The sequence below is a fragment of the Malus sylvestris genome, chromosome 8 (assembly GCF_916048215.2).
Source record: "Malus sylvestris chromosome 8, drMalSylv7.2, whole genome shotgun sequence".
Classification (NCBI taxonomy): Eukaryota; Viridiplantae; Streptophyta; class Magnoliopsida; order Rosales; family Rosaceae; genus Malus; species Malus sylvestris.
In genome coordinates this window covers 1,301,682-1,321,363 of record NC_062267.1, presented here as the reverse complement: position 1 = coordinate 1,321,363, position 19,682 = coordinate 1,301,682, and the positions used below count along the sequence as shown (strand labels likewise).

At 36.7% G+C, this 19,682-nt stretch overlaps 1 pseudogene; it reads left to right on the top strand.

Moving 5' to 3' along the window:
* The first annotated feature begins 10,921 nt into the window (after window positions 1-10,921).
* LOC126633532 (aldehyde oxidase GLOX1-like) lies at window positions 10,922-15,517 on the top strand (annotated as a pseudogene).
* Window positions 15,518-19,682: the final 4,165 nt, after the last annotated feature.

Genomic DNA, 19,682 nt, shown 5'->3' with positions numbered 1-19,682 from the left:
TCAAAATGACTGAAAGCGTTGGAAGAAATACTAAAGTGTGTTTTTTTAGGATCCACTTGAATTTTACTAAGGACTGGTTTCAGAAAAATTTCACTAAAAGCGCTTTCAGTCATTTTAAAGCACTTCCAAATGAGCTCTTGATTTGTCGACGGTGGATTTAACACATTTGTATTTATAATTTATTGTTGCACCAACCGTCAATAATCCGTTGTAGTCTAGTTGGTCAGGATATTCGGTCTCTCACCCGAAAGACCCAGGTTCAAGTCTCGGCAACGGAACTCTTTTTATTTTTTTTATTTTTTTCATTATTCTTGCTTTAGGGTTTTTAATTTCACATGGGCTTATGCCAAAGGCCCAAATTCTTACACCACCAATCCCTTACTTCTTTGGTTTCGTTTTTCCAGGTTATTACTTGTTCCTTCCGCTTTCTCTACCCGGAGGAGAGGAGGGATCCTTGATAGTACTTCTCAGAATTCAGAAGCAATTTCCAGATTCCAATGCCACTGCATGCAGCTGTTGCATTTGAACAGGTCGTCTGCGGAGATCGAACTAAAGTTATCGGCGTTTAAAACGTTCATGGATCTTGCTGGTAACGAGCTCACGTCCGACGACGTCGGAATGGTCCTTTCCCTGCTGTTCTTCAGCTGTTCTTTTGGTCCTGATCCTGGGATATGGGCTACCACTGCAACTCCAGGGTTGTTGGGTATGCGAACAACTACATTGTCAATGGGTGTTTGAGTGACTCCTCGACCTCGAGTACATGGCTTGTGCGCATCTTATTGAAGGTTGCTCAAATAAACAATCTGGACGTTAACGTTGATCGGGCATTGATCGTGTATGTATTCTAGGGTTGATACCATCGATTATCTTGTGGAAGAATGTAAGAGTATGAGTATGAGACTAACAATTTAGAGCCGGATTGTATAAATCTTTGTTTGGAAAAGTCCTGTTAATAAGCTTTTGGTAAATCCTATTTGTTATAGAATTATGAGAGAGTGTGGTATACCAATTCTATATGGGATATGACTCAGTATCAGGAGTCTAATTGATTCATATTGTGATATGGCTTAGCTGTTTGAGTTCCATACAAATTCTAATAGGAGAATACTTGGAACACTGCTATATATATGTTTAGTCACTGCTCTTGCAAAGAACGGCTCATTTTGATATTTGTTCCGAATACCTATTGTTCGGGGAGTACTTGTGCTTTGAGAAAGAGGAGAAGATTAAACATATTCGTAGAGCTGCAATGGCGTCGTCTTTGATCTTAGGTTCTGCAGGTCAGTTGTTATGCAAGTTTCCATGTTTAATTCTCATAAGCATGCTTGATCTATATATTTTGTTCTTGGTTTCTGATAATTCAATTGGCTAACTTATGATTGGTGATATTGGGACATACATATGCACATATATGTCTTACATGTGGTATCAGAGCCAAAGAATTTTGACCATTGAATTAAGAAATCTTGGTTAAAGAACAAAAGATTAATCTGCTATATTCTTAAAGTTTTTTCTTTTCGAACTAAGTTTTTTTTTTTTTTAAGGGGATACTTAAACGACGACGTTTTCCATAAAAAAAAAAAAAAAAAAAAAGGAATTATTATTCCTCTTTAACAAAGCAGTAATGTTTCCTGGGTTTTCGGAAATTTTTCTCGGTTATCTTTTCTGGGTTTTCTGGGTTCTCGGTTATCTTGTTCTTTCCTTCAAAGTATTGCGATGACAAAGGAGTACTGTTATCTTTCCTTTTCATCTTTGCTATCTTGATTTTGTTCATTCGTGCATTCATATATGAATCTTGAAAGGTATGAATGATTAATATCCTTCTCGTCTATGATTCTTACTGAAGAATTGAATATGTTTGAATATAGACGATATAATTTCTCATCTTGTTGTTGGTAATTCCATAAACTGAAATTGCAGTATGCTTAAATTGCTTCCGTTGCTATAGAAATTAAAAACTGCAGTTGTTTTACCAACATTGAAATTGCTAAATCCATGTGAAGAGTGATATTTAAGATTCACTCTCTTGAACATGAATATGTGTTGAAATTCACTGTGAATTGTTTATTCTATATATGTTCTCTCTTGGGAGATTATGAATATATATATGATTAAATTGATTCATATTTGGATTAAGGTGAAGTGATTGATGGAAATCAGGAATCTTATTGGATTCAATGTGTTGATTTCATTGTTGTCATTCTGCAGCTTCACTCAAAACCATAAATTTGGCTGCTGTGCCCATACTCACTGGTGGAAGCAATTATAGGAAGTGGAGAAGAGAAATTGAATTGCTCCTGTCACTAAATGAGTATGACATAGCACTTGACATGCCACAACCTGCAGCTCTTAATGATAAGAGTACTAAATTTGAAAAGGTGGAATTTGAAAGATGGACAAGAGCAAATAAAGTTGCACTGTCCATATTGGAAAGTGGTATGACGGACACTGTGCGAGGAGGCATAAAGAAGTGTGATCTGGCAAAAGACTATCTCACTGCTATTGAGAACAAATTTAAAGAGTCTCAGAAGGCTGAAATCGCTCAGTATATGACACTTCTAACAACCTACAAGTTTGAGGGAGGAGGCTCAATTAGAGACCATATCATGAAGATGACTGATGCAGCTGAGAAGTTGAATTCTTTAGACATGAATATATGTGAAAAGCAACTAGTTTTCATGATTCTGCAAGCCTTGCCTTTGAAGTTCAGTCAACTAAAGGTTTCTTATAACACTCAAGACAAAACCTGGACAGTGGATGAATTGATTGCACAGTGTGTGCAAGAAGAAAATAGACAGAAGCATGACAAAGGAAAGGAAGTGGATATCGTCAACTTTGTACAAACATCCAAAGGGAAGAAGGAGTTCAATGCCAATTTTGGGAGTGCGAATGCTGGTAAAACTTCTAAATCCAATTACTCTGATAAATCTGCTTTATCTGCTAAAATATCCAATTCCTCTAAATCTAACAATTTTAAAAAGAAAGCTAAGAATATTGAGAAAATCAGATGTCATCACTGTAAAACAAAAGGCCACTATAGAAAAGATTGTGAAATATTCAAGGAATGGCTTAGAGCAAAAGGTAGAACTGATATTTATGTCTGTGAAGAGTCAAATCTCATTGAAATTCCTGCAAACTCTTGGTGGTTTGATACCGGTGCGTCCGTTCACATAACTAACTCGTTACAAGGTTTTAAACAACAAAAACAATCAAATTCTTATAATGTCTTTGTTGGTGAAGGAACCAAAGTGTTAGTTGAAGCTGTTGGCATTGTTCAACTCAAGTTTGAGACTGGTTTTGTGTTACAATTAGAAAATGTCCTTTATGTTCCTTTAATGAGGAGAAGCTTACTTTCTGCATCAAAATTAGTCCAGCAAGGCATCGTTTTCATTGGGGATGTTGAATGCACAAATTTTTTTAAAAGGGGGTCCTTGGTTGGAAAAGCTTTTTTGCATGACAATTTGTGGAAATTGCAGTGTTCAATAGTTAATAACAGTATGCATGTTTTGAACACCACGACCAAAAGAATGCATATTGATGACACTTACATGTTGTGGCATAAAAGGTTAGGACATATTTCAAAAGAAAGAGTTTTGCAGCTTTCAAAGTTGAATTTTATACCAGTCATTGATTTCAAAACTGCATCTGATTGTATTGATTGCATGAAGGGTAAAACAACCAATGTAAGAAAGTTAGATGCTAAGAGAAGCCAAGCTTTACTTGAACTCATACATACAGATGTTTGTGGACCTTTTTCAGTTAAAACTATTTGCGGGAATTCATATTTTGTGAGCTTTATTGATGACTTTTCCAGACACAGTCACATCTTCCTGATAAAAGAAAAGTCTGCAGTCCTTGAATGTTTCAAAATCTTTAAAAATGAAGTGGAAAAACAGTTGAACTTAGTAATTAAAATTGTTAGATCAGATAGGGGAGGGGAATATTTTGGCAGGTATACAGAAGCTGGGCAACAGAAGGGCCCTTTTGCTTACTATCTTGAGCAACAAGGGATTGTGGCTCAGTATACCACTCCAGGAACACCTCAACAGAATGGGGTTGCAGAGAGAAGAAACAGGACATTGATGGGCATGGTTAGAAGTTTAATTTCAAGATCCAAGCTACCTGGTTTTCTCTGGGGAGAAGCTTTAAAGACTGCCAATTACATCTTAAACAGGGTACCTACAAAGTCAGTTTCAAAGACACCATTTGAGTTGTGGACTGGTAGAACACCAACCTTTAATCATTTTCATGTGTGGGGGTGTAAAGCAGAAGCAAGGTTCTACAACCCTCATGAAAGAAAACTCGATCCAAGAACCAGTTCATGCTATTTTATTGGTTACCCTGAGAAATCAAAAGGGTTTAAATTTTATTGCCCTCAATCACATACCAGAATACAAGAGACTCACAATGCAATTTTTCTAGAAGATGAAGATGTATCAGATTTGGTTCCAGACAATTTCGAGTTTGAAGAATTGGGACAACAGGTTGATAGCTCATTTTCCATGGATTATAATTATGTCTCTGTGTTACCAAGACCTTCTGCATCAATCACTGATTTAGATACAGAAATGCATGGAACTGAAACTGCCGAAGTTGCTGCTCAAGATCAACTTTTGGATCCATCTATACATATTTCTCCAACATTGGTAGACTCATCAATTGTTCAAAGCACAGATCAATTGGCTGGTCAACAACCCTTAAGGAAATCTACCAGAATTTTAAAACCGGCTATTTCTACAGATTTTGTCTATCTCCAAGACTCTGAATTTGATATTGGGGATATTAATGATCCTGTGACTTATCAACAAGCTGTCCAAAGTTCTCAAGTCACCCTATGGCAGAAAGCTATGGAAGATGAGTTAGAATCAATGGCCAAGAATAATGTGTGGACACTGGTGAATCCCTCATCCAATATCAAGCCTATTGGGTGTAAATGGGTATACAAGACAAAGAGAGATGCTGCTGGCAGAGTTGAAAGATATAAGGCACGTTTAGTAGCAAAGGGGTTCAATCAAAGGGAGGGTGTAGACTATAATGACACATTCTCACCAGTTTCTTCCAAAGACTCAATGAGGGTAATTATGGCTTTGACATCACATTTTGATCTGGAATTACACCAGATGGATGTAAAAACTGCTTTCCTGAATGGAGACTTGCAAGAAGATATTCACATGATTCAACCTCTTGGATTTGTTGAAAGGGGGAAAGAAAAGATGGTCTGCAAGCTTAATAAGTCAATCTATGGACTTAAGCAGGCTTCAAGACAATGGTTTCTTAAGTTTGATCAAGTAATCACATCTCATGGCTTTACTGAAAATAAGATGGATGATTGCATCTATCTTAAGTTTAAAGGATCGAACTTTATCTTTCTAATTCTATATGTTGATGACATTTTGCTTGCAAGCTCAGATTTGCAGTTACTTGTGGAAACCAAGAAACTTTTGAGCACAAATTTTGAGATGAAAGATTTGGGAGAAGCTCATTATGTGCTTGGAATCGAAATAGTGAGGGATAGACAAAAGAAATTGCTTGGCTTGTCTCAGAAGGGTTACATTGAAAGGGTCCTTAGTAGGTTTAATATGGAAAGCTGTAATAAGGCTGATGTCCCAGTAAACAAAGGTGATAAGTTCTCTCGAAATCAATGTCCTAAATCTGAGCATGAGATTGAAGTGATGAGGATGAGGCCATATGCTTCATTGGTTGGAAGTCTTATGTATGCAAACATATGTACTAGGCCTGACTTGGCATTCATAGTGGGTTTGCTGGGAAGATTTCAATCAAATCCAGGTGAATCTCATTGGATAGCTGCAAAGAAAGTTCTGAGATATTTGCAGATAACAAAAGAATTCATGCTGATGTATGGTAGAGAGGATTGTTTAGAGATCGTTGGCTATACTGATTCTGATCTTGCTGGAGATTTGGATGAAAGGAAGTCAACTGGAGGTTATATTTTCATGATGAAAGGGGGTGCTGTTTCATGGAAAAGTGCCAAACAGACAATCGTATCAACTTCTACAATGGAAGCTGAGTTCGTAGCATGTTTTGAGGGAATGAAACAAGCAGTTTGGCTGAGAAATTTTGTTGCTGAAATGAAGATTGTTGATTCTGTGAAAAGGCCTTTAAGAATGTTCTGTGACAATTCTGCAGCAGTGTTTTTCTCAAAGAACAACAAAAGAACTTCAGCTTCAAGATTGATGGATGTGAAGTTTCTTAAAGTAAGAGAAATGGTAAAGAAGGGGGAAATCGAAATTCAGTTTTTGTCAACCAACTTAATGATTGCGGATCCCCTGACTAAAGCACTCCCTAATAATGTTTTTAAGGGACATGTTGTTCGAATGGGGGTGTTAGAGTCTTTTGACAAGTGGGAGTGAATCATAAAGGTTGTTGTTTGATATTTCGTTGCTCTGCATTGATATTGAAGTTGCGGTTCTGCAAGCTGAGTTAGTTTTATTTTGGTTGAGTTTAATCTTTTCAGGTAGTTTATTGTTAGCTATTATTGTTAGCTATTTTCAATAAAGGGTTTTTTTAGTTTTTCCATATGGGATTAACTTGTACTAGAAAACAAATTTTATATATGAGATAGTTTGGTTTGCTAGAAAATCATTTTGTGATTTTGTTGAAGCATACTTTCGGGACTATTGATTATACTGTTGGTATTGATAAATTTTAGTTATCAACTGTGCTCATGGCCTTATTGTGTCAAGATTGGCTTATATGAGTGGGAGTAATGTGTTTTGACATTACTGCAAATTTTAGTTCACATGTTTACAAATTGCAGATTGGGTATGTTGTGATTGCTGGGTTAATTCTGTAATGGACAGAAGAAACTCATCAGTTCCATGCTTTAAAATGCTTAGGTAAGGTTGTATGTGATAATGAGCGTTTTATTAACTTGGACTTAGTGATCACTTCCATGATTTATAAGGCTGTTAGTCATATTTCATACTCAAGTGGGAGAATGTAAGAGTATGAGTATGAGACTAACAATTTAGAGCCGGATTGTATAAATCTTTGTTTGGAAAAGTCCTGTTAATAAGCTTTTGGTAAATCCTATTTGTTATAGAATTATGAGAGAGTGTGGTATACCAATTCTATATGGGATATGACTCAGTATCAGGAGTCTAATTGATTCATATTGTGATATGGCTTAGCTGTTTGAGTTCCATACAAATTCTAATAGGAGAATACTTGGAACACTGCTATATATATGTTTAGTCACTGCTCTTGCAAAGAACGGCTCATTTTGATATTTGTTCCGAATACCTATTGTTCGGGGAGTACTTGTGCTTTGAGAAAGAGGAGAAGATTAAACATATTCGTAGAGCTGCAATGGCGTCGTCTTTGATCTCAGGTTCTGCAGGTCAGTTGTTATGCAAGTTTCCATGTTTAATTCTCATAAGCATGCTTGATCTATATATTTTGTTCTTGGTTTCTGATAATTCAATTGGCTAACTTATGATTGGTGATATTGGGACATACATATGCACATATATGTCTTACAAAGAATACATTCCAAAGGTTTCGAGCGTCCTCTGATCATGGCTGCCATGATTGTCTGTAAGCAATTTTCGGAATGGTTTGTTAAAAGGGGCTGCCTGGACTTGGACCTCCAGGCAACTTTCGGAATTTCAACTTCTTGCAGCCAAGTGAGGAATCGAATTCTCAGGGCTGCTGGTGTAACCTTCCACTCTATCGGGAGTGTGTCAATGCAGCGAGCGGCTGTTTGGTGTTGCGAAGGCTGAGAGGGGCAGCTCTTGTATATTTTGACAAAAACTTCTAACAACATATATATCAACAGTACCTGTTTTGATGATAATTGCAACTGAGCAGGTAGCTTATTATTTCTTGTGTGAATTCCTTCCCGTTCCCCTACTATATGCTTCCCATCGTCGGCCTAAGGAAAATGATCTCCGCATACCTGTTTTCTCTCCGATGCACTTTTAATTCATTCAAAGTTATGATATCCACACACCCTTCTAATTTTTAGCCATCGGATTGGATGAAGTGAAGAAGATCAACGAACATAATTTTTGCAGGTTCATGGAATAATAAGAGCTTAATTTAATTTGTATGGATAATTTCACACGAGTTCAAACTTTCTGCATTTATTTAGTGTGTGACTTAGTCTTTATCGTTGATTGACATGTGTCTATAAACTTAACCCTCTTTAACTATGTTGTTATAAACTTAATATGTGTCAATAAGTGATAAAATTCACAGAGAGACCACATACAAAATAAGCGTTGAAGATTTAAACTCATATAATATTGTTTACATGGAAATTAATTAAGGGTTAAGCACTTATATTATGATTCATAAACACTTTAAAGCTTTTTTTGTCAAACGTAAATATCATAATCATTAGCAGTTGTCAAAAAGCATTTTTAGCTCTTTTGTAAGCAACTCCATCCAAAATAAATTTTTAGTCCTTTCGAATACTACGAACACAAACAAGAAAATATGATTGGCAAACAATAAAAATAAACAAATGTTGACCACAAGAACGAGTATATATATGTGAGGAAACTTTCACTAATAATATTCTTGGACCAAAACATAAAAATATATAGAACTAATTAAGGAATATCGCATGTCAACAATATATATAAAATACATATACGAATACGCATGGTGTAAATTGTTGAGTAGCAAGGCGTGCTGTATTTTTTCTATTTTCCACGGCCCGACAATTTGAGTTGATCAATTTACCAATCATTGCAAGAACAAGATCAGAAATACATTATATATTTAGTTGAAGAATGTATCTGTCTAAACCAACCGTATCAAAGACATTCTGAATGAGCCCCATCAACCGTATACATAATTATCCAAGTACACTTAAGGAATATCTCACTTAATAACAAATATAGAATTAAAAGATGCTTTTTTAATTAGCACCCTACATAATGTTGAATGCACACTAAGTTAAAATTTAATATTAAATGGCTTTTGCACACTGCTATGCAATGACAATTTCGACCTTATTAGGTTTTAAATAAAAAGCGAAATTTCCAAAATACACGCAAAATCACTTTTAACGTATTATTTATCTTCTTCAACAATCAAAATATCTCCACCCTCTATTATTGGAAAAAAAAATTCCTAACCAACAAAACTACAAACATATTGATTGAGAAAAATTATTTTTGACAAATGGAATACAAAATTGATGTTTCAGAAACTTCACATTAAAACTTCACATAAAATAATTATTCAAGCCTGCTTTTACTATGTGTCGACAACCCTGTTGAACTGAGCCTTGAGCCTTCTCTTTCTTTTTCTGAATGTTGCCTCTTCATTATCTAACACACACACCCCAACCTCTGAAACCTTCACTTCACTTTCGTATATGCCCATCCCTCCTTACCCATTCCTTTTACTGTATCATTAAACTTATAAAAGTATTATAATTATCAGTTTGCTTGACATTTAATGATTTTGAGGTGTATGATTTTGCCAATACTGCTACTAATCAACAATTTTAAATAATTTTGATCTTTTCACTACCGCTACTATTCAACATTTCAAATAATTTTGGTTTTGGGGTGTATAATTATCCCTTTCTCTTCCTGAATCTTGGAACTACCGGTACTAATCAACAATTTTAAATAATTTTGATCTTGAGGTATGTATCATTCTTATCAAATAATATTCATTAGTTTGCTAGACATTTAATGCTCTTAGATGTTTAGTGATGTAAAGCGTTAAGTTTTGGTGCCACTGCCACAATATCCCGATGGTTATAAGAAAGGCATAACTGTATATGAACTTTCTCAGCATGACCGTGTATACGTGGATGTATAGAGAATGTGGGGTTTATAGAGTATGTGGTTGTATGTAGAAAATGTAAGTTGTATGTTGAGAATATGAGATGTGAGAGTATTATGGAGAAGTATGTGAGATGTACTAAGATACTTTTTAATTGAAAAAGCAAATGCGGGGGTGTATTAAGGATGTAGAGTTTATTCGACAATATGTGGGGTGTCAATATAATAAACCTTAAAAGATCATGACTTCATTTGTTGCAAACAAGGTTTTAAAATACGATGGATGATAGTCGAGTGGCTAACTGGGACCTAGCTTCAATCTATTCATACGTATCGAACAAATTAATTAGTGGTTGTAATATTAACAAGTAGTACCCTCATTATCTACCTTCAATTTATCAGATCATGTCATAGTGTTGGAAGGAATAATTCATGCCATATTGTTGAGAATCCCTGATCGATAATTTGAGAAGCCAAATTACAACTTATAATGTATACAATACCTAATTACACTGAAACATCTAGGAAAATACCTCAATGATTCAGGGTTGGGGAGCAAGGTATGACCAGAACAGGGCGCTATATTAATGGAATGTAAGATGTCATTATCCATCATGTTCTGTTAACTACCTCAACCATAGAGGAATTGGAACCTCGCAAGATTTTACAATTAATATTAGACCAAATGTCAAGAGACTTAAGAGAATACTGTAATATCAACAATTAATGGGCAAAGCTATAATTTAGCATCAAACTCGTTATTATACCACGAGAGTCGAATTTAAAAAATCTTAACTTACTCTTGAATAAAATACTGGATTAGATATATACCAAGTTTCATTCATCTTACTTATCCATCATCGAAAATAATACAACTCAATATAGTGCTAATTAATGACATATACTTGTTGATTAGAGGAGCACTCCCTCACTTATTAATTAGTTCATTGCACGATCAAGAGGCCCTTCCGATTTATATCAATTTTCATGATAGGAACCTAATGTCGTTCTGGTGTGTATATATATATATTGTGTGTGTGTATGTGTATTCATTTAGTTAATTAATTAGGACGAACTTAACATGTGGGTAGCTCGAAAACCCTAGTATTTAAGGAGGGCCAGGTCGAGACTTGAGACAGACAGAACCACAGAGCTATAGCTTATTAATCACAGCTGAAGCACAATTTAAGTAAGCAAAATCCAAGAAAGAATGAAGCCATTTACTAGTCTTATTCCTTCATTTCTGTTGTTAATAATATTTCATGGGTTCTCTCGGACGGCCCACGCTGCCGGTGGCAATTGGCAAGTGTTGGCAACCATTGGCGTTTCTGCCATGCACATGCAGCTCTTAAAAAATGACCGCATCGTCCTGTTCGACCGCACAGACTTCGGCACATCCAACTTGTCCTTGCCAAACGGTAATTGCGTCAACAATGACTGCACCGCCCACTCTGCCGAGTTCGTCGTCCAGACCAAAGCGTTCCGCCCCCTTACAGTCTTATCCGACGTCTGGTGCTCCTCCGGCTCCATGGCCCCCAATGGAAACTTAATCCAAACCGGTGGCTTCAATAGTGGAGAACGCCGCGTTAGAGTTTTCCAACCCTGCACGGGTTGTGATTGGACGGAGGTTGTGGACGGCTTGGCGGTTCGCCGTTGGTACACCACCAATCATGTTCTGCCCGATGGACGCGAGATTATCATCGGCGGCCGGGGACAATTCAACTATGAATTTTATCCGAAGACCGACTCTACAAGCAATGTCTACAGCTTGCCGTTCCTTTCGCAGACCAATGACGCCGGCCAAGAAAACAATCTATACCCTTTTGTTTTTCTCAACCCTGATGGCTGTTAAGCTATATCAAATGATTGTACATATACTGTAATCTTGTATATTGAATCAAGAACAGAGGAGAAAGAAAGAGAGACTAGAGAGAAGCTAGAGAGAGAAGAACAATCTGTTATATTTCTTAATGAGTAAGTAATTACATGATGAGTTCTTATATATATACTGTTACATATAACAGCTAACTAACTAACTATTGTAAGATTGTGACAAGTGTCACAATGTTAAAACACTATACTCTAACATCCCCCTCAAGATCATGCTTTGATGAACCAAGCATGAGATTGCGGCAATGAGTTCGGAAAAGAGGACCACTCAAGCCCTTGGTAAGAATATCGGCAAACTGCTCTTGAGAAGACACAAATTGCACTGATAATTGTTTCTGTGAGACCCTTTCTCGAACAAAATGCACGTCGACTTCGATGTGTTTGGTCTTTTGATGCTGAACAGGGTTGAAAGACAAGGCAATGGCTGACAGATTGTCACAAAAGAGGACAGGCACACTAGGTAAGGGAATGTGCAGAAAAACTAACAACTGTTTGATCCAATCCAACTCAGCGGATGTAAACGATAAAGCTCGGTATTCAGCTTCGGTTGAGGATCGAGAAACAGTTTGTTGCTTTTTAGATGACCAGGAAATCGGATTATTACCCAAAAAGACCACCAAACCAGTAGTAGATCTCCTGTCATTAGGGTCCCCTGCCCAATCAGCATCACTAAAAGCCTTCAACTGCAAATCTCCTGTAGTATATGATATACCACACTGCATTGTGCCCTTCAGATATCGTAATATGCGTTTAACCGCAGTAAAATGAGACACCATTAGATTCTGCATGAACTGACACACTTGGTGCACAGAAAAAACAATGTCAGGCCGTATGAAAGTCAAGTATTGAAGAGCTCCTACAAGACTTCGATACAATGTAGGATTGGAATAGGGTTCCCCATCCTCCTTGAGTAACCTGTTGTAAGGAAGACACGGGGTATCACACGGTTTGGCATCAATCATTTCAGATTTAACCAACAAATCCTCAACATATTTGGTTTGTGAGAGGAACAAACCATTTGCAGTCTTAGTGATTTGAATCCCTAAGAAATAGTGGAGTAAGCCTAAGTCCTTGATATCAAACTCAGTGGTGAGAGCACTAATAACCTGTGTAATTGCACCAGAAGCATTGCCAGTTATAATGATGTCATCCACATAGAGAAGCAACACCACAATTTCATGACCAACATGCTTAACAAACAGAGATAAGTCAGAATATGTGGTCTCAAATCCCAAAGAAGGAAGAAACTGAGTAAAGCGGTCATTCCAGGCCCGAGGAGCCTGCTTGAGACCATAGAGAGATTTATGCAGCTTACACACGAGAGAATGATGATTTGGATCTTCAAAACCTAGAGGTTGAGACATGTAGACCTCCTCTTGTAGAAGTCCATGCAAGAATGCATTTTTCACATCCAACTGACGAAGAGACCAATTAAACTGAGCAGCAAGAGCAAGAACTAACCGTACTGTAGTAGGTTTCACTACAGGGCTAAAAGTCTCCCCATAATCCAATCCAGGTTCTTGACTGAAGCCCTTAGCAACTAACCGGGCTTTGTGTCTGGCAATAGACCCATCTGAGTGTTTCTTAATCTTGAAAATCCATTTACATCCAACCAGGTTCTTGTGTGCTGGTAAGTGAACTAGACTCCAAGTGCCTTGAGCATGTAAAGCATTAACTTCTTCTTTCATGGCTGCTAACCACACAAGTACTTTGATGGCAGACTTATAACTAGATGGTTCAACCAAGGAGAGATCAGTTCCCCCAGAATCCTGAACACTGGCTAAGAGAGCCTTCTTTTTAAAAATCCCACTTTTGCTTCGGGTTTGCATAGGATGCAAATTAAGTGGAGGAATGGGCAAAACTACTGGCAGAGTATCAGGATTAAAATCAGGTATTTCTGATGCAGAATTGGAACTGATGTCAGGTACCACAGGGATCTGAGAAGAGACGTGGATTGGAGCAGTAATGGACTGAGAACTTGGAGAGACTTCAGGTAAATCCAAGGCAGAAGGTTGATGAGGTGATGCTGGGATAAATGAGACAATTCTATTTTCTGAAGTAACTACAGGTACATGACAATTGAAACTAGGAGATGGACAGACAACTCTATGTGCAGGTGAAACTGTGTTGGAAGATGCAGTCAATAAATCTGTGTAGGGAAAATGTTGTTCATCAAAGATAACATGCCTAGAAACAAACACTTTCTTTGTAGACACATGATAGCACAGATAACCTTTATATTTTGTGGCATACCCAAGAAACACACACTTTGTGGTTTTTGCTTGTAATTTGGTACTATTATAGGGTTTGAGGAGGGGAAAACAAGCACATCCAAAAATTCGAAGATGTGTAAGCATTGGATATGTCCCAAATAGGATCTCAAAAGGAGATTTGTTATGAAGTACAGCAGTAGGCATTCTATTGATGAGATAGGTGGCTGTTTGACAGGCATAAGACCAGAGCTGATGTGGCAACTTGGCTGTTTGTAGTAGTGTGATAGTGGTGTCAATGATATGTCTATGCTTCCTCTCAGCTACCCCATTTTGTTCAGGGGTATAGGGACAAGATAATTGATGTGAAATTCCTTTGTCAAGAAGAAAATGTTTCAATTTGAGGCCTCACAATGTTAAAACACTATACTCTAACAATGGCAACTTATTTATTTTCGCGAACAATCGAGCTATTTTGTTGGATTACGTGAAGAACGTCATCGTTAAAACCTACCCGCAAATACCCGGCGGCGACCCGAGGTGTTACCCTAGCGCGGGTTCAGCCGTGTTGCTGCCGTTAAAAAACTTGACGGCTCCGTCTGTTGAGGCTGAGGTTTTGGTTTGTGGTGGAGCTCCAAAAGGATCTTTTGTCCAGGCTAATAAGGGTACTTTTGTGGATGTTCTAAACACATGTGCTCGGATCAAAATAACCGACCCTAATCCACAGTGGATTGTTGAAACTATGCCTCAAGCTAGAGTCATGGGTGACATGTTATTGCTCCCAGACAGCACTGTTTTACTTATCAACGGTGCATCGTCTGGGGTTGCAGGTTGGGAAATTGGTCGTAACCCCGTTCTCAACCCAGTTGTGTACCGACCAGATAATGCATTTGGGTCAAGGTTCGAACAACAAAACCCCACCACCATACCGCGGATGTACCATTCTCAGCATTATTGGTACGCGATGGTAGAGTGATCGTTGGAGGTAGTAACCCCCACGATAAGTACCAATTTGGCAGCAACGTGCTTTTTCCAACAGAATTTAGATTGGAGGCATTTAGTCCTGGGTATCTCGACGCCAAGTATGCGGATTTGCGTCCTACAATCATCAATCCCCTAAACCAAGCCAAAATCCATTACGGAAGAAAATTGACCGTTCAGTTCTCGCTTACGGGGACACTAGCAATGAATTCAGTGTTGGTGAAGATGGTGGCGCCGCCTTTTAGCACACATTCGTTCTCCATGAATCAAAGGTTGTTGGTTCTTGGTGCAGAGAACGTACAAAAGGTAGGGCCAACAACGTATCAAGCTCAAGTGACGACACCGCCTTCAGTAAATCTTGCGCCTTCCGGATATTACAATTTGTATGTGGTTCATCAGCAAATACCAAGCGAGGGCATCTTTGTTCATATTTACTGAGAACCTTGAAGTTACATTTCATTTCCAAAATGAAGAAACATAAATGGTTATCAGTTGAAAAAGAAAATGTTCATATACACAGATCAAGCTAGCTAAGAGTGCTAACTTGTCAGATGTAATTTCGATCACAATTTGCAAGTTGTACTTTCAATTTCTTTTGTAGTTTGTTTCTTATTTACCGAAATTGTAAAGCTTGTGTTTAAACTGATGAATAAAGTTGTATTTAAGTTATGTTGAACTTTTGCCTACTTACAAAATAGATCAATCGCACGCTACTAAGTACTCACAAGGGCACAAAATCAAAAGTAGTAAAGCAAGGGCAAATACAAGATTGATCTCATAGAAATTGCCTTAAAAGCCGAGTAAACAAGATTAATTTAAAAACGAACGATGGATTGACGGTGATTAAAAGGTAAACTAAACAAAATGAATCAAAAGGTAAACGATGGATGTGTTATTTAAAACTAAAATTGGAAATCGAAAGAGAGACAAAGTAGGAAGAATAGATCATCATATTATAGGTTTCACCATGCCCTAGCAAAATTGCTTAGTTACAACAAGAGATAAAAATAAAAGGAAGATATAACTCAAAATCCATGGTGATGCACATCTCAAGCTCTTCTTCTCCGTCAAACAAAAATTGTATGTGTATGGAGGCAATGTAAAGAGGGCATAAGGCACCTTATTTATATTAAAACAACACAATTCTAACTCTAAAAAGTACAATAAAAACTCCTAAAATGAAACAAAGACCTAAACAAAAAGAACACAAACTAGGAAAGAATCATATTCTTAGCTTGGGAAACACGTAATCTGACTTGCAGGCTTGATTTGGGATCGTTCCATCTTCTAGAAAATTTCAACAAGGTAACTAGTAACTCTTTTTGTTAGCTTTCCAGGTATGGAACATTAACTAGGAAAAATTGGGAAAGTTTTCAAATCTTCATTCGAGCAAGTACACAATCCTGAAGGCAATCAATTTGTTGGTATATGATCCAACCCATGATCAATGTTCTAGATTATTCTAGTAAGCAAGTGAGGTGGCTAGAGCATGCTAGACAATTCTAGCATGTTATTAAGTTGATGGAAGAAGCTAGAGAGTACTAGCTTCCTTGGTTGCAAATGGAAAGATCTAGAAGCTACAATTTTGTGGCTAGTCTAGAATTATCTATGGTAGATGTTTGAATAATACATTAGAAACTAGTAGAATGCCAAACTCTCACCTATAAATATGGGTGTGATGTTGTAGTGAAGTAACCAATTAAGAACCAAGTGTGAGTAGCAAAGGATCAAGTCCAAAGCTAGAGTTCCACTCCAAGAGTGAGAGTGAGAGTGTTCCACTACACATTGTGAGTGAAGTTTAAAGTGATAGAAAGTGTGTGTCATACTTTCTTGTATCCATCAAGCCTTGTCTTTGGCTTGTACCAACATTCCTAACACAATCAACTTCCGCGAGATTGTCTTAGTAAACTAGAACATTTGGCTTTGTATGAAATTATGAAATTTGAGCACAATGATTCTCAATCTCTTAGCTCTCTCTTCCAGTTGGCTTTGCATAAAAATTCCTCTGAAAAGTCGATTTATCTTCAAAACCCTTCTAAGTGTGCATATCGGCTGAAATTGGGAAAATAGAAGTAATGAGGCTCTTTTAAAACCAATTCCTTAACAAAACTTAGGAATAATAATTGACATCAAGAAATAAAACTTATCAGGCACTATTGGATAATATATTACTTGCAAATTTTTTGGTATTTGCAAGTTGCACCTTCAATTTTCTTTTGTATTTTGTTTCTTTTTGCTGTATAGTTTGGATCATTACATGGTAACTTAGACAAAATTTTGTAAGTTTGTATTACTAGATGTTTTACAACTCCAGCCTCTGAACATTAGAGGTGTTTCTCGGATGTTGAAGTTGAACTAACAGATTTCGATTTTGTCGCTGCAATATTTCAGAGAGGAAGTGTTTATAAACAACAATTTATTACCTAATTAGCGATTACTACTAACGTGTGCGACACGAGTCAGTCCTCTCGAATTAGATGGCTGCATTATTTCTGAGCTTGTGAAATTTGAAATCATGCGCCATCGTTTCTTTTTGGTACATAAACTATGTGGATTTTAGAACTCAAATAACGAAACAAGCAAGGCTTTGAGATCTCTATTAAGTCCTCCTTCCACAAGGCACCCAAAAACTTTAAAATTCGGGTTGGATTTCTTCCACTCGAAAACACGACCTAGTGTTTAATGATGCATCAGGTTGCCCCATTAGTTAAGATCCAGTCTAGCTAGCTCGGTTTGTTAACTTGTAACATCCTAGATGAACAGATATGGTTTGCCTGGAAAAAACTTGTCCCACTTTTGGTAATCAAGTTGCAGAATTGCAATGTTGATGTTAATGTTGGCATGGAGGAGTAGCTTTCAGATCTTTGATGGAAAAATCGAATTGCCCAATAATTAAAAACCCATCAGTTAGAAAGTTCATTCAATCAGTTTCCTTCCGTATATGATAATATCCTATAACAAAGTTCTTGTCTATTAGCTGATTCGCTCCTTAAATCGTTTTAAGGATGATTACGTTGGAGAAAATGGAGATATGTTTAAATTAAGCATAATTACAAGATAATTCATAAAGAAACCATCATGCATTCAATTACAACTACTGCCTTTAATCGAAATATATTTTCTGTTTATTTTTAGAATGTGATATTCTGAAATACTTTGACAGGAAGGAATTCAAAAGGGTTGGTAGGAAGGTGTGCACCTTGTGTTGGCCAACTGACCCTAATCTACATACGCAACTGAGTTGTGAAAGTTCGACTCTTATCCTCTATTTTGACCCTAAACTAGTGTATTTCATGGAAATGATTTCAAATTTGGAGTCAGAGGTAGGCACAAGTTTCTTTAGAACTAAAAAGAGCGAAAGAAAAGCTTATAATTTTGTTCTACGGAATCACAAGTTGTTTATGGGTCGTTTTCAAGTATTTGAGTTAACAGTCAAAAAATGCCGTTAAGAAACCGTCATTCAGAGAAACTCCATATGAACAAGTCATGCATATTGGATGCAATTTCAAACACGTTTAATTGGAATCTGCTGTTCTTATCTAGTAATTAATTAATGTCAATTACTTCATCAAGTTGAACATTGTTGCTTGTGACTTGTGTATGGAAACAGAGTGCCTACCTAACTTCTAGTTAATCTCTAAAACCTTCTTATCCTTCTTCTTATTTTACTTGTGAAAAAGATGCTTGCTGAGCTGAGAAGATTGGACGTCTATGGTCCTGGTTATCAAAGTGGAAAAAAATATATAAAGTACGTCTAAATTATATATTTGGAAATGTTTTATTTATTAATTAGTACATCAATATCTTTAATTATTATTATTTCTTCGGTTTGAGTGGCTGGACTAAACTCAACAAACCAAAACATTATAAACAGCAACATTCCTGGATAAAGACAGGGGAGCATTCTCAAGAGTATGAAACAAAACTTAATTCTCTTCTCTCTGTAAATACAAATTCGCATTGCCAATTCTTGTCAAGAAAGTCTTTGCACGTACGTATTGATTAGGCTAAACAAGGAGTGAGAACTTCAAACACTATTGATTGGTACATCAATATTGAAACTAGATAATTAAGGTAGGTCATTTTAAAAGCGTTTAAAATTCGGAGTCCTCATCAAATAATATTTCTTGCATTATATTTTTGTCTCTCCACCAGCAACGGTTTTGTCTCCTGGTGGTAAGAAAAAAGGTTTATTCCCTTTGCCTATGGTGCTTCTAAGTTCATGAATCAAAGGTTTGACTCGTACAGTTTGGTGGTTTTGTCTCCTTGCAAGCACGCATGGCTGCTAATCATTCTTCAGATTCATGAATTAAGAGTTTTATTCAAATTCCAGATATAATAAGTGAGGAAACTTTCACGATGCTCTCGAACTAACAATATTCTTCGACCAAAACTAGAAAATAAAGGGCACTAAGAATTTTCACACACAGAATGTTGCAAAGATGGTGTATGGTGGATATATATTGTAAAATACTGAGACGTGCCTTTTTTATTTTGCACGCCCCAACCATTTAAGAATTGAGATGATAATGTCAAAACTAGCCAGATCGATTTTCAATTATTGTGAGAATATAAGATCAGAATGAAGTACATTATAAACTTATTGGAAGAATTTATGTGCGTGACCAACCGTACATTATAAACTTATTGGAAGAATTTATACGCGTATCCATAAGACATTCTGATTGATCTTCCTCAACCGTATATATGCATATATAATCATGAGAATAAACTAATTAAGGAATATCTCATCTAATAACAGTGAAGAATTAATTAATGGATCATGATTTGACTTTCTCATGTTTTTTTTTTAATGAATTTATATAATTTTACT